Source organism: Mus musculus, chromosome 2, assembly GCF_000001635.26.
Source record: "Mus musculus strain C57BL/6J chromosome 2, GRCm38.p6 C57BL/6J".
Taxonomy (NCBI): domain Eukaryota; kingdom Metazoa; phylum Chordata; class Mammalia; order Rodentia; family Muridae; genus Mus; species Mus musculus.
The window spans coordinates 160,367,902-160,382,099 of record NC_000068.7 but is presented as its reverse complement, the minus strand read 5'-3'; the positions used below and the strand labels follow the sequence as shown (position 1 = coordinate 160,382,099).

Here is a 14,198-nt window from a genome sequence, read left to right as displayed (position 1 = left end):
TGGCTGGAGACTTCTGGTGTGAATCTGGTGAGCCCTAGGGTCTGCAGAATCAATGGCTGCTCCACCCATTCTCGTGGAATGTCAGGGTTCTGTCTGGCACTCAGCAGCTGTCTGGGTTCAGGAAAGCAGGCAATACTTCAAACTTGAATATTTATCCAAAAAACAGTTATCAAATGAAACAGTGATGGACTTTTCCTATTAGTTGGAATCACATGTATTCTTTTTAATACATGTTGGAGGGAAAAAATAAGAACACACATAAGCCAACCACATAGAAATATGACCACTAACATTTGGCTTGCATTTTTATCTAGAATCTGTGCTCTTGCATTGCTCTCATACATGATTAAATAAACACTAGATTTATGTGGGGTTTTAAAGTATAAATTCATAGCCCGCTCTTGACAATGAATATTACCTTTTAAGTTTTCCCCCTCCCCTGTCTTCTCATTTCTCCTTCTCAAGTTGGGTTTGCTGTAACATCTCCAGTGCCAGAGGTCTGTCCTGTCCTTCAGCAGATGTTCATTGACTGCTTCTCAGCCAAACTGCTGGGACCACAGAGCTGAGTCAGGCATGTTGCTTCTGCAGCCAGGGTCTAGCATCCTCTCGGGGACAAAGATGAGCTTCAGAGTGCTGGCTCAAATGCATCTCTCACAAGGGCACAGAATGCTTCGCATGGTTTGGAGACTGACCTTCGGTGGGGGGCTATGGACAACTATAGGTGTCTGGTAGGCTTCCAGACAAGGAAGAAAACGTTTGGTTCTGAGGGGAAAGAGGCTACTGTTGGATATACCAGCATGATTGCTTGCTTGTTCCTCCCTCCCTTCCTCCCTCCCTCCCCCTCCCTCCCCCTCGCTCCCCCTCCCCCTCCCTCCTTCCCTTTTTCCCTCTCTCCCTTCCTTCCAGTGAAATGGGGATTGGAAGCTCCTCTCTGTACAGTTTTCTCTTGGAAAACTGGAGAAAGAGCCCCAAGGAACTGCTTAGACTATGCAGCTGCAGAAACTTCCAGGCAGCTGCAGAAACTTCCAGGGAGCCATTCACACCCAGCACAGAAACACGCAGCCTTGGGACTCAAACAGATGTGAGGTTGATTCTCCTAGCTGTTGGTCTTGAGTGAGCCTTCTTTTCAATGCCTTCATTTCCCTAAAAACTGGGGTGTATAGTCCCAGCCCATTTGCCACGGGCCCATTTACCATGAATGAGGATGTATGTGGAGGCATTTTCAGCTCATGCCAGCCTGGTCCATTTTCCAGATCCTAGGATGACTCGGATAGATGGATGGGCTCTAATACTTGCAACAACATGTCTGGCTTGTGCAGGGTCTTTTTCTTAAAGAGCCATTGTCTCGGGGCCGTAAATCACTGCTCAAGTGGACCTGCAGTTGGCTAGGATGGCTTGTCCTTGACTTGAGCTGGCTGCAAAACAATACATAAAGAAAGCCTGGACCTGCTTTTGACAGATTTTAAAATCCTAACGAGGAATTGCTTACTTACCTGGTAGTTCCAACGGTCCACTTTGCCATAGAGTTTTCTCTGCCCCTCTGAGTGGGCTTAAGCTCTATGCTGGTTCCCATTGAAAATTCCTGAAGGATGTGAGCATTTTCTCAAGTCAACATGAGCCCATGCCTTTCCAGTTCTTGTCTGGACTGACTGCAGGAACACCTATTAGCAAGCCAAACGCCCCTGCCCCGCCTCTGTGTCTGTGTGGCATGGCGTTTATGGAAGAACTGCCTCTGTGTCTGTGTGGCATGGCATTATGTGGCAAGGCTTTCTCTAGTGATTTCAGCCTCAGATGCTCATTAATTGGCTTGTTCCTTCTGTCATTCTGTCCTTCCCATCTTTGTGGTCTCTCCAACTTCTCGCTTCTTGCTGCCCCAGGATATTTGCTCTTGCGGTCTAGGTGTCCTTCCTGGGACATGACCATGCCTGTCTTATCCTTCAAGAGAAAGTGTCCATGGGCACCCCTCAGGCCAGACCAAGTCACCCCCTTCATGTAAAATGCCAACATGGCTCATACCCATCTTTATTTAGACTTCTCATGCTTTGTTGAGGTTTGGTTTCACAAGGGTAGATTCAACAAGCTTGTGGCTCTCCCTTCTACCCCAGCAGTGCCACAGTGCCAGGATGACCCGTTCTGCATTTCTCACAAGTATGCTTTCCAACAAGCAGGTGTGTTGACTGAACACATAGAGGATGGATGGGTAGATGAATTGAGGAGTGGGCAAGTGAGCGAATGAGCAACTGAGTTTCTGGGCTGTGTGCAAATGTTCGCTTTCCCTCGGAGCCTGAGAATAGGTAAGGGAAGTGCTACTCCTTGAATGGCCAAGGGCTTGAGAGGCCTTCCAGTCTTCTCTGTCTCAGGGGGCCACACCATGCTCACTCCTGAACCTTGAGTCTGTAGCTTCTCCTACTTGGTGATCTGTCTTCACCCTCTGCCTGTTTCCCCGCCCCTTGTCTGAATGTTGGAAACAAATCCTAGGCACTGGCTCATTTTATACCTGAATATTTTAGAAGCTATAACTAACAGGTTATGACTCAGAATTTCTTCTAGCATGATCATATATAATATCAACATCACATTTAGCAAAAGTAAAAACAACAACAACAACAACAACAACAGTTCTTTCCATATCCAACGCTCAATATTCAATAAATATTCCAAACTTTCTCAAAAAATATATTTTTGCCTTTTGTGTGTTTGGGCCGTGTCATCGGCCATTGCATTTAATGGATGTGCTTCTTAAACTCCCTTCTAATAGTCCACACTGAGAATAAGAGAAATGTCACGTATTTCTTTTTCAAAAACTATAGTGAGTTTCTATTGAGACTTCTGCTTATCTCTGAGTGGTTCTGGGTCTTGCTGCCACCTTCCCTGTGGGTGTGGCTGATGGCCCCCTCCTGGTGCTGTTCTGTGGGCTCCCCCATTCCCAGTGCTTCCCAGAAGTGGGGAACTAGGGTGCTGTCATATTCGATCTTTGTCTGGAAGCCCTAGGAGATGGTGTTGCGTTCTCCTTGTTGAATCACATCCTAAAGTCTGGTTGTCTCTCTTTTAACGATGTTAGGATCGATGTGTGGTTCACCCTGCCCTTAATTAACTCCTACTCCTGTCTCTGTTTCCATTGCTATATGAACTTGTTTTGCAAAACAAGTCAGTTGAGAACATCGATCATATTGAGCAGAAGCGGGGATGGGCAGGGGCTGCTGGCAAAGGCACTGGCTTTGAGTGAGCAGGCCCAAGGTGAGAGGTTTCAGCTCTCTGCCTTTCAGTACCCTGGACTGTTACCATGATGACATTGAGAAGTTGCAGATGGGGAAATGCTTGGTGCACATCACTGGACAGTGTGCAGGTACTCACTGGCCTGGTAAGGCCACTGCTCTTTGTTCCCATTAGAAGGAAGTGGAGACATAGGCAGAGTAGACAGTTTGCTCAAAGGCCACCAAGGTAGTAGAGGCAGACCTGGGATTTGAACTCTGGCATCACGCTCAGAGCCTGTGTTGTTAGGTACAATGCTGTACAACCCATGAGCTGTCAAAGGAGGAACTTCCTGCCTTTATCCATGCTGGGTGTTTGTTAAACCAGAACCTTGTTACCTGTAGTTTAGATATACACAAGGTGGAGTAAGTCCGCCCCCAGTGGCCAGAGCAGGTACTGCACTCTTCTCCCACCTTTCCTAGCCGCCCTTTCTCCCTTTACTACTGGTTCAACAGTGGAAAAGTCTGGGTGTGGTTGGTGGGGCTGGAGAATAAAAAGTTCAATCTTCATTTAGGTGGGGTTTTACATACCTAGAAAAGGAAACAGAATCCCAGAGAAGTTAAGTGACTTGCCGAAGATCAAATAGTAAATGCCTCACTGAGTTAGAGTCTGGGATTAGAATCCTAGACTCTCCCCAGGTTTGGGCACTTGTGTCTGGACTTCTCTGTCCTTCTAGGCTCTCATCCCTATGCCTACTGGGTTAGGTTTGCTCTGACCAGGATCCCTTACAGGTTGGAGGGATGGGGTCTGGAGTCAGTGGGCAGCCGTGCCTGCCAGAGTGGCTTCAGTCATTCAGTGCTTACTTGGCCTGTCAGGCAATTCCTTTCTTGTCACCGACATAAGTGCTTTGGTTTGTGAACCTCACTTCTCAGGGTCTCAAACTTGAGGAAAAAGTCACATAATATGCTCAGAGCCTGTCTGGGATCCCAGTTCTTGTGACTCCATGCAGCTCTGGTTATCAAACCCTGGACATCTCTTCTTACTGCTACCCATCTTCGAGAGGAGACAAGGATGACTCAGAGAAGGATAGCAAGTTAGAAACTCACACTGCCTCAGTAGCAGTAGGTGGGATGCTGCAGAGGTGCCAGGCCTCCCATAGGGGCTACACCCACATCCAACACCAAGGGATAGCAGGGTAGCTGGGGCAGAAGCCAGAGGAGTTGCTCACCTAGGAAACAACCTATAGTCCGTGGTCCAGTTTGTCTGGTGACAAAAGCCAAGATAATGATTGAAGGTGGCTTTGGGTTCCCTGGGCAGCCTCTGGCGCCAATGCCTGGGGGGCTGTGTTGGCGCCTTGCACTGGGGGCGTTCACTAATGGACTGTGGCTGATCCCAGGTCTGATTGGCAGCTGGCCCTGAGGTCCTCAGGGAGATCCTGGAAATTGTGGTCTCCAATCTGGAGACGCTGTCCCTTCCGGGAGCCTCCCATGGGGGATGGGGCAGGGTACTCCATTTAGTTGTCCCAGAAAGGAGTGCTTCTGAGCCCCTAGGTGAGACAGAGGGGGCATGAGTTGAATCTCCCTCTTCCTCAGGTGCTTGGATGGAATGTAAATGGGACTTCCAGACAGCAGAATACAGCAAGCTGTCACGATGCCAGTTCTTAGACTTCTCCCCCTACGGCCTCCCTGCCCTGCTCCCCTGCATTGGCTGGTACAATACCCCCTTCCATGCCAGAGTGTGGCAGGGTCAGAGTCGGTGCTCAGATGTATTTCCAGCTAATGCCTTGGGATATGGTGACCCCAGACAGAAGCTCCCCCAGTGCACAGGGTAGGAATGAAACTCTTCCAGAGAACGAAAGGCTTTCATTTGTCTGAGAAAGATATTCCAGGCCTGGGGGACAAACAAACAAAGATACAGAGGAACACATAAAAGGCCAGGGAGAATCTGGGATGTGAGGAAGGAGGGCGGACCTTGAAAACCCTCACCTGGTTCCAGCCTCACCCTGGCAACAAGGGCCCATTGAAGCTTTTTGGAGAAAGGGCAGAAAAGAAGTACCTGGGGTCTGCCCAGAGTCACGGCAGACTCTTAAGCACACGAGGCAAGAGGGGGAAAGAAAACTGAGAAACCCACACGGCTGACCTTGTTCTAGGACATTCAGTAGGCAGTCGCTCTCGCAGCGCCCAAATTTTACTCCTTAACTAAAAGAGTGAGAAAAAAAGGCGCGTTAGGAAACTGCTGTAAATCCCGTGCAAATCACCATGGTAACCTGATTAGCAGCTAAATTAAGTTCATGATTAAGAAGAAATAAATAAAAATAACTCTCCTCCTTAGCTGGGGCTACCCACTGGGCCACTGGCAGCTGAGCAGATGCTGAGGCCTGGGCTGGCTTCCCGCAGGAAAGTTGGGGTGGAGGCTCTAACTTGCCTAACTTGCCTCCGGGAAGAGAGGAGTCAGCCTCAGCATTGCCTGGGGGATCATGAGGCTCCTGGTGGTCAGGCCCCGGACTGCAGGCTGTGCCTCCACAGGCCAAGGTCATGCTTTCCACAGCAAGGGTCCCTTGCCTTCCAAAGGTGTTCTTTTGTTGTCCTGGACCAGCCTTCCCTCTGTGAGCACCCACACTCTGGATTTAGACTTAGCTTTGGTTCTAGAAAGGCTGAGTTCCGGCGTTTGACAGAGGTAACAGGATTTTGGTACGCTCTGTGTAAAGGGGACTATGGAAACCCAGGCAAGCCAGGGAGGGCTTCCTGGAGGAGGGCATGCTTAGGAAAATGACAGACATGCAGATGTTGGACAGTGCTTACTTCTGGTGAACATTCTTGGGTGTCTTGCTTGGAGCAGACCAGCAGGCCAGCCTGGAGATAGGTAGACACAGACCCAAAGGAGACCAGAGGAGACTTTCTTTGGCGAATAAGTAATAGGGGATATGGGTGCACAGAGGCAAAGGAACAGCTCAGATTCCCTTTTTGTACCTTTTCCTGGCCAAGGTAACTTAGAGCAATGGTTACAGTCCAGGGTGCCGTTCCATTTGGGAGTTGTGACCCCCAGCAAGAGAGTCAGTGGATGTGAAATTTAGCTCCTTGTCTATGAAATGGAGGTAACCATGATAATAATAATCATCATCTAGATGGTTATTGAAAAGGATCGAATGAGGTAAGAAATTCCAACTGCATCTCAGCCTTTACAGGTAGACAACCCCCAGTGAGATGCTCACTGACATTAAGGTAACAATTTGGGAGGGAGGAGGATGGAGGATGGAGGATGAAGGATGGGCTGAGGTCTCCTTCCAGAGCAATGGCTGGATAGATACCCAGTCCTGGCACCCCTGTGTGTGTGTATTTGACCCTTGCCTGGACTTCTGGTTGCTTTTAGGCCATTAGCTTTGGTGCTTTGGTGCTGGGGCTGGCTCAATCCCATGAGGTAGGGACTTGCAACGGCCCCAGGAGCTTGCAGTGACTCCCCAGGCACTGGCTGCAGCCTCAGCTTCTTCCTTGCCAACCCCTCTCCTTGCTCTTTTCACCAGTGTCAGTAGCCTTCCTATCCATCCTGTTCCCCTCTCCTCCCTCCTTCCCAGTGACCCCCCACCCCCACCCCAGTAAATCCTTTGCTTGCTTCTTAGAAGACCTAAGTCCACACAGACAGGTCCCAAAGGGAGAAACCCACAAAGTCCTGGAGGAAAGAATGAAACTCAGTAGTAGCCATATGGATACTGATGGGGCTGGGGACAGGAAATGCTGGTCTTTCCTTGTGTCCTGTCCTCCAATGTGGCTCTCTGTATGTTCCAGCATGTGCTTACATCACAGACCCCACCCCCACCCCCGAACACGCATCAGTTGCTGCTTTTTGAGTTTTCTTCTTTCTCCACTAGCAGAGCGTTAGTTCCTAAAAGAGGAACAAGAAGTCTTTTCTGCACTCTGAAGCCTGATCTCACAGAAGTCCTTGGGTCCAGTAACAAGTTCCATCGAAGTCACACAAAAAATGAGTGCTGTTGGGACATCCATTTTGTTTTTTACCTTTCTGGCATTTTGAGGGGCACCATGTTAGTTTAGTTGAGCTCTGCGGCTTTCTGTGTATGTCACAGAGACATGGGTGTCCACCTTCCCAGTCACACAGTGGGGAGTGGCAGGCTTGCTCCAGACTCTTTGGCTTGCCCCTTGCCTTTGCTCAGCTCTCTGTGTGGGGTCTGAGGGCTGACTCCTAGGGAGTCTGGAGCTGGGCTGAGGGAATCTGTTCTGCAGGGGTCCTCAGGGTTCTGGTCTCCGCTGCCCCCCCCCCCCATCTCCTGTTCTCAGCTCCATCTTCCCCTTCCCTCCCCTTCCCCAGCCCCCCTGCTTGTCGAGATCAGGGAAGCTGAAAACCCAACCCTTACATCAAAAGGGAGCTTGAAAAATACTTGGAGCAAAATCTGCTAACTGTGCATCCTCGCTGTGTGCCGGGACCGATATTAAATCAGGAAATGGCACTGAACAGCCGCTCCAAACACAGAAACAAGGGTTGTCAACACAGAAACCAAAAGCAATCTCTAACAGACAGAGGTGAAAGGACCTGGCACAAGGCCTGGATGGGGGCTGAGGCCCAGGAGTGGGGGGTGGGGGTGGGGGTGGCGGGTCCTAGGCTGGCTTTGAGCTGACCAGCCTTTAGAAAGCAAGCAGCTTCCCAGTTCTGGCACCGAGAGATGGAAGAAAATGGAGTATGCTGTTTAAATACTGCTTAGGCCCATGTCTTTCCATAAACACCTATTAAACACCTACTGTGTACCTCACAGAGAATGATAAACATGCCTGCCCTTATGGAGATGATTTGCTGGCTCCTCAGACAGAACTCCAGTTCTTTGGCCCCTGGAGTGCTGGCTCTTGCTGAGGCCTGTGGCTCTGTCTCCAGCTTCTCTGGAACAGCGTCCACCTAGGGACCCAGGAGACAGGGCCCTTGCTCGGACAACTATTCCTGTCAAGTCTCCTTCATTCTGTGTTTGATACATTTCTGCTCAGCTTCCAAAGCCTCAGGCAAATGTCTCCTCCCCTTCTGAAGCCTCCTGTGCCCTTACCATGCTCCTGGCCTCCAATGTCATTTGCTTGAGCCCCGGTCACACGGTGAATAAACCATCACCACAACACCTTCCAGGCTGCAATGGCAAGGTCTGCAATTTCCTGGATGGAGGAGCCGTCGTCTCCCAGCAATGCTTATAGAATTGACATAAAAATGAAAAAAAAAAACCCTGATAAAAATCCATTGTTGATGGATTACCACCCTAGCTTCAGATGGGAAATTAAATAGGTGCAATCTTGTTGGAGGCTAATTTGACAATATTAACATTGATAATGCACCTATCTTTCAATCTAGCATTTCCTCTTCTGGCTTTGAAGAGAGATGCTTGCACGCGTGTTAAAAGGAACATGTTGGAGAGCTGTCGGTTGCAGCATTGTTTGCAACAGAGAAGCTTAGAAATGCCTTAAATGCCCATTGATATGGGACTTGCTTTTAAAAAAAGAAGAAGAAGAAAAACCAAAAGAAGAATGAGTGGGCATCCACTGGGCAGAATGCTGCACATGCATTATCAGGAGAGAAGCAGATGTGAGTCTATTGACACGGAGGTTACTGAGCAGACTAAGCTAGCTGAAGCTGGAGACATCGATGCTACAGATACATCCTTGCATAGTTTACTTCAGGAAGCTGGTCTTGCTCATTTGTCTTGTGTATTTCATCTTAAAATGAAAAAAAAAAAAAAAAGGAGGAAAAAGCTAGTGGCCACAGCAGCAACTGTCTGACCCGAGGCTAGCTTCATCACTGGTTAACATCAGCATCATTTTATAAGCCTTTTGTAATGGAAGGGTGCTGTTCACTTCCTAAGTAGCTAGAAATTGGCTCCCCAGTAGGAAGAATATCCAGGCAAAGAAGGGAAAATCAAGAACGTCCATGCATTAGGGGAACCAAATCACCCCCATTCCTTGGGTCATTTTAGGGTTACTGGAAGGAAGGATTGAGGCTTGATTCAGGAATGAGTGCTAGGAATAGGGGAGAGGAAGTTACTGGGATAGGCAGGAGAGGTCTGAGCAATTCTCTGAGTCTGCCCAGTTCTTTCCTTCCTTCCTTCCATCTTTCCTTCCTTCCTTCCATCTTTCCTTCCTTCCTTCCATCTTTCTTTCCTTCCTTCCTTCCATCTTTCCTTCCTTCCTTCCTTCACCCACCCACTCATTCATTCACTCATTCTATAACAGTGGTTGGATCCCTCCTGCTATGGGTCTTATGCTGGCTGCTGGGGACACAGAAACTCAAGGTCACCCCAGGTTGTTTCTTCAATTGTGTTTCAATCATCTGTGTGGATCAATAATCACTGTTTATATTGCATTTTCTCAAGTGAAAGTCATTTACTGTCTGACACTATTGTATGTGGTTTTCCAAGAATGCTAAGGACCTCTTCACCCAACTACAACTTAAATCCTCCTAAGGCCTGGGAAGATCCACATCCTACCTTTTCTAACTCCTTCAGAGGCAAGCAACTAAGTCATTCTGGGTAGAGGGTAGTGTCATGTGCAAAGGCCCTGTGGCCTGGAGCATTTGTGTGTGTGTGTGTGTGTGTGTGTGTGTGTGTGTGTGTGTGTGTGTGTCTATGAGATGGGGGATAAATACAATTCAAGTCAGGGTGGAAGAAATCACATTCTGCTCCTTTGGGGGGAATGGAGAGGAGGAGACAGAACAATCAGTTTCATAGGCCAAGATTAACTAGCTCTATTGCTTTATGGGAAAGCAAAACACAACCAATCAGTCCATAGCCAAAGCCACTGTTGTCTTTTAAGCTATGGATGAGGGGAGGTACCAGATGGAGAACCAGAGAGCCTTTGGGGGTGGAGGAAGAAGGTTCTGTTGAGGCTGAGAGGTAAACCAGGATGTGGGCTTGGATTCTTTAATGGTGGCTTTGGGTCAAGGTCTCCCCCTTCTTATCTTTCTTAGTTCCCCGACTTTCTTTTCCCCTCCTTCCCCCTTTCCTTCTGTCTTCCAAAGCCCCCCTTCTTATTCTCTCTCTCTCTCCTTTTTGTCTCTCAGATATTTAAGAGAGATTAATTCCTACTAAAGATCAAACTCAGGACGCAGGCAGGACTGTCAAAGTCAGGGTTGAGATCCAGAGTCAACTTCAGTGGTCTGGAGGTCAAGGGTAAGGGACAGGAGTGAAGACTGCAAGTCTTCACTCCTGTGGCTTCCCACTTTGCTTTGATTTCTTACTGGTCCCACACAATCAGGGTAGAGAAGGGACCCAGGGGTGTTTGTGACATCCACAACAAGGCAGTAAAGCACTTCCCTTAGAATCCGGAAGAGGTTCAGCGTTAACAAGATCAGTCAGTAGTCTTACAGAGAGTTGGAAATTCCAACTTTTTGGAGCCAGAAGTGTACAGACACCTGGGTCCATGGGTCACTGCTCATTCAAGGTAGAAAAACCCTTCCCCCCACTGCACAGGACTGATGTCAGAAGTTCTGCTTTATCACCTCTGTGCACATTTAAATGAAGCACTTAACCTCTATGAGCCTCCCCTATGCCTTTGGGTGAGCTTGGCCATCTCAGGGCCCTTTATGAATGTGAAACTCGTAGGACAATTGCCAGCCAATCTATGCAAAGTAGGAATAATGATAGCTGCTGCCTATGAGAGATGTGAGTATCAGAATCCAATGGCAATGTGAATAATAGACCTTTCAAATTCTCTTTGAGGCTGTACTACTCAGTGGTTATGGAATGTGAGCCTGGTGTGAATTTTAAAATGATCTCTCTGACACACTAAAACAAAGCAAAAAGAAGTGCACTTTGCTGCTGTAGAACAAATCCAGGCTTCTTGGCTGTGCGCTGGAGGGGTTCTCCATCCCCGCTGGGCAGATAGATGGTGTTACTGTGGTTGCTACAGGGCCAGAGGTACCAGGATCTAGAATAGCACCAGCCCTTTTTGGAAGTGCTGCTTTGGATTTTGATGGAGGTTGTGCGAGGAGGGACTAAGTGGAAGTGATAGCTACTGTGGAGAGGGAGGAAGAAGGAGGGCAGGACGCCCTAGCCAACCACGCATTTGGAAGCCAGACTTCCAGAGGTTTTCAGGCAACGCAGGGAATCTTCTCTAGGGGTCTTGTGAAGATAGCGCAGACCTCAGGGCTACACGAGAAGTCTGGGCAACAAAATGTCCAAAGGCAGGCTTTTGAGGTTTTTCTTGTTTTTCTTTCCAAACGCTACTCCCTCCCCAGTAAAACGCAGGCCCTGGGGCCCTGAAGTCCAAGGGTTTCTGCTTGGTGACTTCCGACAGCCCCTGTTATGTAAGGGGCTGCAAGTCTCCAACTTCTACATGCAGAAAGATGTGGTCACTCACCCAGTACACACACACACCACGTACACACGCACGCGCCTCCTATGTGCCATAAATCTCACTCCTACACTCGCAGAGCAGATCCGCCTACTTGCTCACAAAGCACCTGCAGCCCTCCGGGAAACCGGGAAGAGCCACGCACCTCAGCGCAGGTGCCAGGGCGCCGCCCTAGTCCGAAAGCGCAGGCTGAAAGGCGCGCCGCTGGGTATTTATCAAATTACCCTGATGGCATGGCAGAGATGTCACGAAGAAGGCAGTGTCGAGAGAACCTCATACTTGCTCTTTTGGAGAGTAACTTTTGCTCCTAAAATAAGAGTACCTCAAGGCCAAGTATCTAGGACCCTTCCGAGTCCTTCCATCACTGCGATGTAGTTAAAGGATGATGCAGCAGGGCTTGCTTTGGAGAAAAAAAAATCCTCAAGTATGTATTTAGGCGCTAGGTAGGAACTGTTGGGTACAGGGGCTCTGGCCACTGGCAATCCCGGCTTTCCTTCGGTGCCTGGGCCTCCTGCCTCTTTCCCCTTGCTTCTCCACTTCTTTCAACAACCCATCGAGGTCTTATTGCGCGTTGGGCTCCGAGTTAAAATGCGTCCCTGAACCCTCTCCACCTCCCCTGCCTTTCAGGGTTGGGGGGACCAGTCCTTTGTCCTGTCCTGCTGTGATACCATGGACTGGGAGGAATCCTCACGCGAATACTGAGTCTGCAGTGGCAGCCTGGAGAGAGAAAGGTCATTAGCCCAGGAGTTCCAAAACCATGCAGCAGAGCGCATAGGAATTAGAATGGGGGAGGCTGGACCATTGAAATGGGATAGGCTGCGAGCAAAGGCCTTCAATTGGGGCAACCCTCCTGTTTCACTCTTGCGCCCACCGGAGTGTGGTGTTCTCTCTCTCTCTCTCTCTCTCTCTCTCTCTCTCTCTCTCTCTCTCTGGAAGGAGGGGCTACTCCAGGACGGAAACGGGTTGGGGGGTGGGAAAGTGAACCTAGGAGACGCTGAGATAGCTCATCTAAAGCTCAGAGGAAGAGAGTGGTTACAACAGAGATAGTCACGGGGACAAAGAGGAGAAAAACGGCCGGGACAAAGGCCGAGTCCCCCAAGCCTGAGAGAGTAGCGCTTCTTCTGGAGTTTTACAATTACTGGTCTGGGGCCACAAGAGTCCTCTTCAAGGGCCACATTCTTGAGAAGTGGGGTTTGAGCCCTCCGTGATGACAGAGACACGCGGGAGCAAGCCCTGCTCTGCTGCCCTCCCCGGTGTTCCCAGGAGGGTTTGCAGTGAGGCGCGTACTCGGGAAGCGCTGCGTCTCGGATGACTGGGGGTGGGGGGAGTGGGGCGAGGTTAAAGCTGGAGCCCCATGAGTGTTAAGAGAGTATGCGTGTGGTGGTCGAGCCTGAAACCCCGGTTTGCAGAGACCCGGAACTCTAAACCTGATGGTCTCAACGTCCCCTGGCTGAGCCGAGGTCCGAGAGCGCGCTCTCCTCGCAGGACCGCAGCTGCGACTCTTAGGCGAGAGTCTGTGTCCTCATCGCCCATCTCATCTGTGGGAGGTTCAGCCTAACCGCCCTGGCTCTCTACCTAGGCAGTCGAATCATTTCTGCCGAGAGCGCACTTCTCCAAAGGGCTCGAGATTTCCCCAGCAGTTCACTGATCTAAACCTTTTAGGTGAAGTTTTAGTTAAAATACACCCATTTGGTTAAAATTAGGCTCCTGTGACCAGTCTCTACCCCGCCTTCCCTAAGGATTTAAGAAGGGGGGAAAGGCTTTTCTTATTGATTGGAAGCAAATTTTTCTTTCTGTTAAAAGGGGGGAAAAGGTCTGGTCTGGTTGTCAATGCTGCGGGTCACTAGCCCCCCGTGCGCGGTGTTGGAGGGCAGGTCCTGTGCAGCCAGCAGCTAGGACACACTCACCCAGCGCGCTTTCTGACGCTCATCTTTCCGCGTCCTGAGCTGGGAAGCAAAAAGCGACGTGGGAGCCGGGTCGGATCTCCGGATCCAGCGAATTCGACATCTATTCACTTTTGGGGTCGGGGTCGGGGTCTGAGGAAAGTCCCACATTTCCTGCCCTTCTGGCCCAGGGCAGGGAGTCTCTGTCGGCGCCCAACAGCCCTGTCTGAAAGCCCAGTGTTCTGCCTTCCTCCTCCCGTCTGCGTTCCGGAGAAGTTTCTCATCCGGTAGCCCTGAACCTTCGTCACCTGGCGTTTTCAGTTTAGAATACTGATCTTCCCAGCTCAGGACCTTTCCTGAGAGGAGTAGCCCACAAGCACACCTGGAAGGCTTGCATATGGAATTTCAGAAAAGGTGAGCAGAGAGGGTTAGTGGTTGAGTCCAAAGATGGGGTCGGAGGGCCTGTGCATAGTTCCAGAGGAGTCTGCCCTGGCTTTCAGGCCGCACACAGCCTGCGTTCAGGCCTGGCTTGGCCGGATCAGTTAGCTGGACCTGCACGGGTCCGAGACGCCATCCAAGCCTTCCCTCCCGCAAAGAACAAACCGGTTCAGGGCGCCGTTGCGCACCGTGGCCACTTGGGGTCGCACTTTATGCCTGTTTGAATCTCCTTGCAGCCGTCAGAAGCTTGGATCAGCTTAATCCTTACAAAACGTTCAGACAAAAACAGGGCCGGGTTCCCCAGCATCCCAGAGCCACTGAGTGCACAGACCGGTGTTGGTCTCGGCTCTGAGCC

At 49.9% G+C, this 14,198-nt stretch overlaps 1 long non-coding RNA gene across 1 annotated transcript; it reads right to left on the bottom strand.

The window, feature by feature from the left end:
- Window positions 1–242: 242 nt before the first annotated feature.
- Window positions 243–7,439, bottom strand: Gm34980. Its single transcript, XR_375186.4, has 3 exons — window positions 1,494–7,439; window positions 1,194–1,415; window positions 243–762 (listed from the first exon to the last, which is right to left on the bottom strand). It is a non-coding gene; the product is annotated as a predicted gene, 34980 (long non-coding RNA).
- Between the last annotated feature and the right edge of the window lie 6,759 nt (window positions 7,440–14,198).